The sequence below is a fragment of the Molossus molossus genome, unplaced genomic scaffold, assembly GCF_014108415.1.
Source record: "Molossus molossus isolate mMolMol1 unplaced genomic scaffold, mMolMol1.p scaffold_m16_p_9, whole genome shotgun sequence".
In the NCBI taxonomy this organism is placed as follows: domain Eukaryota; kingdom Metazoa; phylum Chordata; class Mammalia; order Chiroptera; family Molossidae; genus Molossus; species Molossus molossus.
This window is the reverse complement of record NW_023425403.1, coordinates 68,684,163-68,694,885: the sequence shown is the minus strand read 5'-3', so window position 1 is coordinate 68,694,885 and position 10,723 is coordinate 68,684,163. Positions and strand designations below refer to the sequence as shown.

The 10,723-nt window shown below is 35.8% G+C and overlaps 1 long non-coding RNA gene across 1 annotated transcript; it reads right to left on the bottom strand.

The window, feature by feature from the left end:
- Positions 1–7,104: 7,104 nt before the first annotated feature.
- Positions 7,105–10,298, bottom strand: LOC118622240. Its single transcript, XR_004958008.1, has 3 exons — positions 10,193–10,298; positions 8,430–8,489; positions 7,105–7,254 (listed from the first exon to the last, which is right to left on the bottom strand). It is a non-coding gene; the product is annotated as an uncharacterized LOC118622240 (long non-coding RNA).
- Positions 10,299–10,723: the final 425 nt, after the last annotated feature.

Sequence of the window (10,723 nt, the reverse complement as noted above, 5' to 3'; positions counted from 1 at the left end):
ATCCCAAGTCCATACAGGAATTTAAATATTAATCTTAGGTGGACAGTTCTTCAGATATATGGAATACATGTGTAATTAGCTAGTAAGGACATGTTAATACCATCTAGCTCACTTTTCTGAGATGGAACACCATGTAGGCATCTAGGTACTTTGGATTTTGACTTCAAGACCATCCAGAATTGTGTCATTTTCAACCTACTTGGCCCTTTGGGGAATACAGAGTTGTATTTGCCTCACAAAGTATAATATACTTGCTGCTTTTGCTTCCACACTGCTTTCCAAGAACTTCAATCCCAGTAGATAATTCACATAAAACAAACAAGAAATGACTAATGTATTTTTTGTCTTCCACAAGGAGAACTTGATAGTCCATTTCTACCCACCTTCACCTTGTCCTGTTAAATCTGGCTGATTTTTGGCCTGGCTCGTGTGGCTCAGTGATTGAGCATCAACCCATGCACCAATAGGTCACCGGTTCAATTTCCGGTCAGGGCACATACCCAGCTTGTGGGCCAAACCCCCAGTGTGGGGCATGGAGGAGGCAGCCAACTGATGTTCCTCTCTCATCAATGTTTCTCTCGCTCTCTCTCCTGTCTTCTTTATCTAAAATCAATACAGAAAAAGTATTTTTAAAATCTGGTCGATTTTCTTTTCAGGCACCAGGTGGTAAACCTTATAGCTATTTCTTAAATCCTAAGCTTCAGTTGCTTCTGTAGCTTTTCTAGTGTACTCTTCTAAACATTACTCCAGTGTCTCATGTCCATGGCAACTCCTGGAAAATACTATTCTGAATTCCAGTTCTCTCATTTAACTGTAAGCCTTTGCCTTTCACTGCTTTCTGTGAACGTTCTCAATTGCTCCATCCTCATGTTGACCCTTCAAGATGCTTTCCCAAAGCTAATACCAACATGAATTCTACTCTACTACCTCAGAAAGCAAAACTCTGGTCCTCTAGGTTTCACTTAGATCTTTATTCTTTCGTAGAAACCTACTGTGTGCAGCACTGAATTATTTGTACTCATGTAGGCTTTTTAATAATAGAGGTGACGCTTACCTAAATGTGTATTCTCAACACTTAAGCACTATTCCAAGCTCTTAATAAGTGCCAGCATATATTTGCTGATTCAGTTTAAGGAAACAAGGGAGCCAAGCAAGGCAGAGATTATTAACTCTATCGATATTTTAGATTTTAGAGAGTAGTGTAAAAAGATTAATAAACAGAAACCTCATTTAAAATGGGATAGGAAGGCCAGAAAGGGTAACTCTCTTGCCCTACATCCATTATGAAACACAATAGGTAGAACTTTTTGTTTTGTGATAGCTCTCGCAACTTCCTCTTCTATTATATTTATGTATTTATTTATTTTTTTTAATCCTCACCCAAGGATATTTTTTCATTGATTTTTAGAGGGAGTAGAATGAAGGGAGAGAGAGAGAAACAAAACATTGATGTGAGAGAGACATATCGATTGGTTGTTTTCCACATGACCCTAACCAGAACCAGGGGTCTAACCTACAACCCAGGTGTGTGCCCATGACCAGAATCAAAACCGCTGAGCCACACCAGCCAGGCTCCTCTTCCATTCTCTAAAGGAGTTTCCACTTCTTTGTTTCAGTGGACTTTCATGTGGCCTGACATGTTTACATGTTCTGGGTTGCAATTTTTGTGTGTTCCCAAATCAACTGAATTTGCTGGAGGAATATCTGGCTGACTTTTTGTTTAAGGTCAACATATTTGGTTACAGACAATACCACTGACAACTCTGAGATGGTGAGCAAACAGGTGTGGTACCCACACAGCCTACTGAGCTTGCTGCTTCTCACAGACTCTGGAGTTAGAGGGTATGTTTTCTCCTGGGTCTGAGCTTTCACAGTGAAGCTCTGCTCTATTCAGAATGTACTTTCCTATTAAAGACCTCATTTGTCTGTGAGTACTACTCTGGCCAACTGTGCTACTCAGCCTTTGGCCTACCTTGTTCTGGAACAGACTGTTGCCACCTGAACTGGTTGGTATTTTGCCTACAGGATGTTTAGGCCTTTGCTCTAGAACTCTAAAACATTGAATCGTGGTTACCTAAATACTTTGAGGGCATCTGCTCCTATAGGGACCCTAAACTATTTTACGTTAAAAAACCATATTCACCCCACCCCCGCCCCGACCGAATCTCAACCCCCCCTCATTTCTAACTAAATAGATAGACTTGAACAAAAACAATTTAGAATACTAATGGTCATTATGGGAGACTTTTAATCCCCAAACTTACTTTTCTTCAACCCAATCTGGACATATGGTAGCTCTGATATTAACAAAACTGTATGGAATATTGTATTTTAATTGGTTTTCTGAGGCTTCCAAACATTAACAGAAGTCTAAAATTTCCTGTTTGCAAAATAAAAAAACAATTTTTAAATAATCTTTCTTTTTCAATTTTAGAGAGAGAGGAAGGGAGACAGAGAGATAGAAACATCGATGAGAGAGAATATCAACTGGCTGCCTCTTGCATGCCTCTCACTGGGGATTGGGCCCACAACCTGGGCATGTGCCCTGACCAGGAATTAAACCTGCAACCTCTTGGTTCATGGGTCAATGCTCAACCACTGAGCTATACCAGCTGAATACAAAATATAATTTTAATTAACTAAGGTAAACAAACAGTTGGAAAAGGACAAAATGGCTTCCAAAGCCTCATAGTCCCTTCCTCTCAAGCTGTCTTCTTCCTCTCCCTTAAATCCTTTGTTTCAGGCCCACCTCCAATGCCACCCCCTCCTCTGAACTTATCAGTTTTTTAAAGTTAAGTCTTCTAAGGGTGCTAACAAACCCCAAGTTTCTTATATTCCCTGGACTAAGGCCAAATTGCAATCCAAAGCTAAATAATTTTCTAAACAAATTGCATACCCCCATAGGTTTGCTGGAGAATTTCACACAGTTATTCAAACTTACCAACCTGGTTTCTCAGATGTATATGAGTTAGTTCATGCCTGTTGGTCAGGGCCAAGTCAAATATTGGGTAAAGCTTGCCCGATGGGAACATACTGGATGGGGTTTAAAAAACAAAACTCTAGCTTATGGCAAAGGGCTGACACACTGCCTGGAGACATCTACTGAGCAATCCAGTAGCCTTTCCTAAGCCTGTTGACTGAAACAAAATTCAGCCTTGTCCGTAAATGGCTGATGGACCTGTTTATGATTATTATAACTGACAACAGACTGATTTCAAAGAAAATTTGGTCTCCCTCCAGATTTTGATTCTACTCAGGTAGCTTCTAACTCTTTGTTTACTGATGGTCTGAGACCTTTTTCTTCTAGTTAAAAGGACCAGAATGGAAAGGAAAACTATAGATTTGGTTAATTTGGCTAATTAGCTTCCTCATACCCTAAGTGAGTCACCTAAAAGTAAGACAGCTAAACTTCTTAGTTTTCAACGCAGGCAAATGAAGGTCCCTATGCAAAGCCAAAGGCCCCCTATCTTTTGCTCTTATTGCAAAGAGCTAGGGCATTGAAAAAGAGGTTGTCACTGATTTGCTCACATCAGGTGCCTTTGTTTCTTCTAAGCAACCTTTCCAATAACCTCCTAATTTCCAATGGTGGCTCTCCAAGGGACTATAGGCGCTATCCCCCATCCTCCCTCTTAGTTGACCCAGAGAAACCACTCTCTAGATTGGAAGTGAATCTTACTCTGTTTGTATTGACAAGAGAGCCATGTTCTTAGTGCTCAACCCCATGCAATGAAGCAGTCCCTACCTCAGAGCACGAAGACAGTTCAAATAGTGGGGATCTCTAATAAACCTCAACAGATTTCTGATGCTGAACCTATTCATTTTTGTTTAGGCCCTTTGAGAGATATTCTTCCTTTTCTCCTAATTTCTCCACCCCTCTTTATTTATTAGGCCCAGAAGTCTTAGAAAAGTATCATACCAAAATTTATTTCTCCCAAAGAGGGGAAATGATTCTAGAACTTGACAGTAGCATCAAAGTAGCTAATCGGGTGAATTAGATGACCCTTTAACATCTTTTATTTGCTCCACTCCTGTGGATGACACCACAGTGGAATCTGGGAGCGCTGATTATGTGTTATTCGTGGATCAGCTGCCATTCTCTTCATGGGCAAAATCTTCAACTGAAATTGGCCGAATCTACAATGCACCTTCTATCAAGATCCAATAAATTCCTCAAAACCTTTTTCCAGAATCAATACCTCATAGGTAAAGAAGTATAAAGCCCACCAGTTGGCCACAGAAATGAAAAACAAGATTGGAAATCCAATAATATTTGATTTGATAAAGAAGAGAAAGCTCCAGTTCTGGCCAAATAACAAACAGTCCTACTACAGACTAAAATTCCCTCTCCAAATATCGCACATGCATTGAAACCATTGGTCCACTGACAGTGAGAGCACTCATGAATCAATACTGGTGGGGAAATAGTAAAAGGCCACAGAAAGTGCCTGTCTCACTTGTCTGAAATACAACTCAGGGAAGCCTGTTTGCACTGCCCTTGGACTAATGGACTATTCAAGGTCTAACAAATGGATTTTAAACAGCTTCCCCCCTCTCATGGATATACATATGTTCTAGTCATGATCTGCACATTTTCTCACTGGACTGAAACTTTCCTTCGTAGATAGGCCACTGCCTCTTCTGTGACTAAAGTCCTTTGTAAAATAATATCTGTACCTGGAGATTCCTCTCAAACTGCATATGATCAGAGAACCGATTTTACTGCTCAGATGCTTTGACGAGTCTGTGCTATTTGGCCGATCTTACAACACTTTCATTGTGCTTACCATCTTCAGTCTTCAGGTTTAGTTGAACATATTAATGACATTCTTAAGACTTACTTGGCAAAATTTGCAGAGGTCTGCCAGATACCCTGGGCAAAAACAGTGCCCTTGGACATTTTACATCTCAGATCTACTCCTAGCAGTATTTATAAACTCTTACCCTTTGAGGTAATTACAGGACATCCTATGCACTTGGCTCCTGCATCTTTTGGTCCACACTTGATAAAATGAGACATACTCTATACTGTAAAAATTTAATTGCTTCTTTTAAAAATAACCATGTTATAATAGAGCAATTTTTTTCACAGGGCACTCTCAGGAGACAGTCTTAAAGCATCACACTTTGCAACCTGAAGATTGTGTCTATTGGAAAAGACATCTCCAGAAAGACTCTTTTCAACCTTACTGAAAAGGCCTCTCTCAGATGCTTCTAAGCAATTGTACAAAACTCCAGCAAATAGACTCCTGAATTCCTGTGACACATTTATAGAAAGTCTCTGATCCTGGCTGGACCTGCACACCATCTGGTAACCTGAAATTACAGATTTCTTGGAATTGAAGCAGTCAACATCTGATGAGACAGTTGTCCCAACATGTCTGGAGCAGGATATTTTGGGAAAAAAGTTATACTTTTTTCTCATTGTTGCTTCTTTCTTCTCTTTTCTGGAAAGACAATGTCCTTGTTTACATTTTCTTATCCCTTCCAAAAGGGAAAAAAAAACTCTCGTTTTGATTACGGCCATTCAGAAACGACCCGATCACAATCTTGTGACAAATTAATCTTTCATTTCCCTTTTCTGAAGAGTTAAAAGGCATAATATACACACAGTCTTTTTATTTTTATCAAGACTATTAACTGACTCTGGACTCTTCTAAACTTTCATAGTCTATGAATTTGCAACATACAGGCTGTATTACTGATAAGCTATTTTGTTCCAAACAGTTTTGTTTGAGATAATAATACTGTTTAATTGCTTCATGTTTTATTCCTGAATTATATATCTTTACCCAAATCACTTGTTAAACTGCTGTTCACAGTGTGTCTTTGCTATATTATCTCTTCTAAGATGCAGACTTTAAATGAGAGATGTCTAAGAGACATCTCATCCTCATCGACCCCCTCCTTTATTACTCAAATGTGATCACAATAGGTTTCTAAGTCTTTGCACGCTCTCTCTGATGTGGGACATAACCCCCTTCTTGATATCAAGGGACACAAACAAAACAAACAAACAAACAAAAACAGAAAACACCTGACTCTTGGTGAACTATTTTTAGAGAAGATCTTGATAAAAAGAGGGAAATGTAAAAGAATGAGTAAACTGAAGCCTTTTTAAAAATAAAGTAGGAAGGCCAGAAGGGGGAGCTCCACGTGATATGTTGATTGAGAAGCACAACAGGAAGAACTCTTGTTTGTTAATAGCCCTCCCAACTTCCTCTTCCTTTCTACAAGAGTTTTCTCTCCTTTGTTTTAGCAGACTTGCACATGGTCCACCATGGATACATATTCTGGATTGTAATTTTTTTGTCGTTCCTGAACAAACTCATTTTTTTGGAGAAATAACTAGCTGACTTTTTGATTAAGGTCAATAGGAAGCATTTTCTGTTTTTCTCACAATGCCCTATAGTCAATATTATCTTATCAGATAAATTTATATCTAATCTAAAAGTGTACAACATAACATCTATGCATTTAAATACATTTTATAATATTTTCAAGGAAAATCAAATATCTTGTGTATATTTAATTCCATGAAATTTACTGAAGGTTTTCTGAAGCAAAGGTAAATTTTCACATCTATGATGGGAATAAATGCTGACATGATACCAATTTTAGATTATCTTATTATTATTTGTTAACATTGGAATAAATATTTATTTTATGAAAGAAGAAACTGTTTTCCTACCTGACTTAGTAAGAGGAATTTAGACCTGTCACTTGACTTTCAGTTTGGAGATGTTTCTAGGAACAGAGTTGTTATTTTTGTAGAAAAGGGCTACAGAATTCAGCTCATGAACTGCTGTTCTTTCCACACTATTACACTAGACATGTCTGTTATTCTCGGGAAGGCTTGTCACTCTTATGACTATTTAGAAACACTTTGTTTGAGGTCAAAGAAAGAGGTTACATTTTGATTATTTGTTTTATCTCCTGTGGTTTTCTCTTTACTCTTAAAATATATTCTTTCCAATAATGACATCATCAAAAGGGACATTCTCATGATGACATTAATAAAATGTCTGTTAATATAGTTATTGGATTCATCCTATTTATAAAGACAATAATTATAACTTTTACCTTAAATGTAGCCCGTTGGTGGTTTTTTATTCTGTCCTCATCAATAGGCCCTAAATCCAGGCTTCAATTTCTTTTGCATTAGCTCTGCCTCGAACATAATGATTACCATTTAACTGGGTGGTTACATAATCCTAGTGAAATTTTAATGTGGACATCTTGCATTAACTTTCTTTCCTTTAACAACAACAAAAAAAGAAAAGGTGGCCCCTAAATAAATGAAACTCAATTTCACGGCACATTATCTCCCTCAATTCTTCCCTCACAGCTTTCATTTTCATTAAAATCACAGACAACCATAAATTAATAATTACTTCAGGTTGACTAAATGCAGGCCATACCATTTAGCTCTTGCTTTTCTACAGTGGCCCTTCTTGTTCATGCTGGAAAAATGTTAATTTAGATAATGTGGCTTGCCCCTTGTCTTATAATTCTGTTTTGCAGTTTCACTGATCTATAATAGTCTGTTCTTATTAGATAGTATTAACTTTATCTTTTGTTCAATGAAGCTTTACACTTTGCTTGGTGGATGACTATTGCAAAGTATCAATTGAGATGTATCATTATCTACATATCTATTATATTCCAATACTTCTCAAAATGCTTTCTGTGTTTACTAACTTATTTGTGATTCATTGCATTAAAAAATGTATTGTCCATTAGCTTAAAGTGTATGTGAGAGACACTTAAAAGAAGAACTGGAATATACACATAAAATTCTAACCTTTCATAATTAGGAGAATTTCAAACAAGCTATATTACTTTACATTACAAAAGATTTACACAATATTTGTCTCACTTAAAGAAGTAGTAACTAAAAATTCAATCCAACTGCTTCTCTTGTTTCTCTGATATTTGAAAACTCTGATTAGCCTTAAGACAAGTTATTATATTGTTTACTTAAAACTCTGCTTCCTTAGGCAGCTTTTAAGATATGCATCTATTTTTACAGAGGTTCCAGAGGGAAAGCAGTTACACAATTGTATGTTAGTACACTGAGAACAATAAAGTACAGGATCTGCCAGCTGAAATGGAAGTTAACAGTTTAGTTCTCTGGCAAGATTATTTTTGAGAATGCTTTCACTTTCTTAAGTTTAAGTAAAGCTACTGGTTGATTTGAACTAAACAGAATGCCTTCAATACCTTAGAAGGCATGCAATAGTGACTAATGATTTAATATAAGTCAAATAAGTTTAACAAGTTCAAGTTAGGCTTTGGAAAAATAAAAACTCTTTGGTTAAAATATATTTATATTTTTAAATTTATTTTAATCTTTTGGAAAATTAAGTACTTAATTGGTTCAAGATGTGACGGAAAGATTTTACCTTTAGCTCAAAGTATAAATCACTTACATCATCCAACACGATTGTACTCTCCATGAAATCCTTAAATAAACATTTTCACCTTCTATCCTATGGGACAAACATTCCTCATTAAAATATTTCTTTTTTCCTTTGAATTACTATAAAACAAGTCTTTATTTCTATCATCTAAATTAAAACCCATATATTGTGTGATTGCAAGACACCATATTCATTTCTGCTCAGTTATTGAAGAATACAATTTTTAAAAACAAAATAAAATAAATTACTTTGTTAAGGAATATACTCCCACAACTGATTTGTTGGTTAAACTCATTCAATAGGTATATTTTGACTCCATTTAAGTTATGAAAACATTTCAAAGAGTAGCCTGTGTTGACTTTCTTTAGTGTTAATCCACATATGTAATTGCCATCAAGTTACCTAATTTGTACTGATGTTATTAAGCTATAGAGACACATGGCATTTTCATTATTTGATTTTCCAATGAATATTTTTCTTAACTAATGATAAATCATATAAGTCATGTTTACAAATGATTACATTCTGAAAATGTCCACATGTATTAAAGGCATAGTTGCTCTGAACCCCACAATCTAAAGAGTCCCAGAGGAGGCATTTGAAATCATTCAAACAATACAACAGTTTGAAATTGATCTGGGAATCTCATTTCCCTCTTTGTACGAAAGCTCAAATCTGTTTGCCACAAATATTATGATACTATCCTGAATGTATTAGCATCACTCAGTGCTTAAACAGCTTGCCTAATAATACAAATTAATTTTGCAGACATTGTACTTTTAACCTCTATATTCTGAAATTTGGTTTCATAGCAGAAGCAATAGAATAATCTAAATGTATTACAATATTTAAACTGTTAATTATTTTATGTATTTTAATTTTAAAATAAAATGAATTAACTTTATTAGAGTTCAATATTAAAGGTAGATAGATTAAGAGAGTGTGTCAGGCTATTAAGAGTTGTTTTTTTTTTCTTTTTAGTCTCAGGCTAAAGATTTATGTGAAATTTTCATTAGGTCCTTAGTTTTACATTTTAAATAAGTGTAAAAATATCTCACTCTCTAATAACGTTTTAATCTATTTTGTAATCCTATATATTTTTATGTTATAATATATGATATCTTTGTAAATCTTAAACAGAAACAATATAAATACTTTGCTTAAAATGTATTACTTATGTGAAATTGAATGAATGGACTTTGTTATCCAACAGATTTTATATTCCTGAACCATCATGTAGCTTTTGTTGGTGTTTTGACAGCTACTTGTATTCTTTAAACTTGATCTATTACTGTTTGTAAAGTGAGAGTATGCTTACTTTTATAAAGTTATTTTGAGGATTAAAAAATAAAAGTATTTTAAAGTATTTAGCAATGTAATATCTCTAAATAATATTTGTTAGTCCCTGTATTATACCTTTCAAAATGAATAGCTCAATGGAATTTGATTTTTTAATTGAGTTTAAGCACCCAATAATTATTTATAAAATAACTTATATTTTTACAATATGGAAGGGCTCTTTGCATTTTATCTCGATTGCCATAAGAGAGAAAATGTTATGCTGTAATGTAGAGCTGTAAGAAACAGGGCCTAATGCCAGTCAACTATGACTAATAATAATGTTAAGTGGCTAATATCAAGCAGCTATATTACTGTCTATGAAAAGGAACTGTAAGGGTTGAAAAACAGGAGAGTGGTTTGGAAAAGTATTTGATTCCTTGAAATCAAACAGTGAGAAGGTCTGTATTGGTTTTCAAGCAATAGTGACCAACCTTCCCAGGAACATGGCTGGAACTCTGATGCCTGTGACCAAGCTGGGAACCATTCAAAAACATCCCTGTTTCCAAGGGTATGCTTCCATGAGAGCCACTTCTATGGAACAGATCATAGGACCCTAGGGCTGGATGATAATACATTAAATATACACTGAAAAACCTATTTTCAGGACACTCCCAACAATCTATTGAGATTGGTTTAAGGGGGTTAGAGTCTGCTACACTAAATCTTATAAAATAACAGAAACTATATGTTTACAAAGAGTAAATTCATACTGACTTTGAAGATTTGGTGCATTTTGAGTGGTCCATAAGCAGGGAGAAATTCTGAAGTTTAGAAAATATCTGATTCCAAAGATATAGAAAAACAGACATGGAGAATGCTCGAGCACTAAATGCTTGCAGGCTGAAACATGATGGAATCAGAAACACTGGAGGAGGACCATGTATGGAGTCAATCATTGATGCTACTGGCTTTTCGGGGTGAGAAATCAGGGAGGTGCATTTGAAACAGCTAGGTGGGCCACA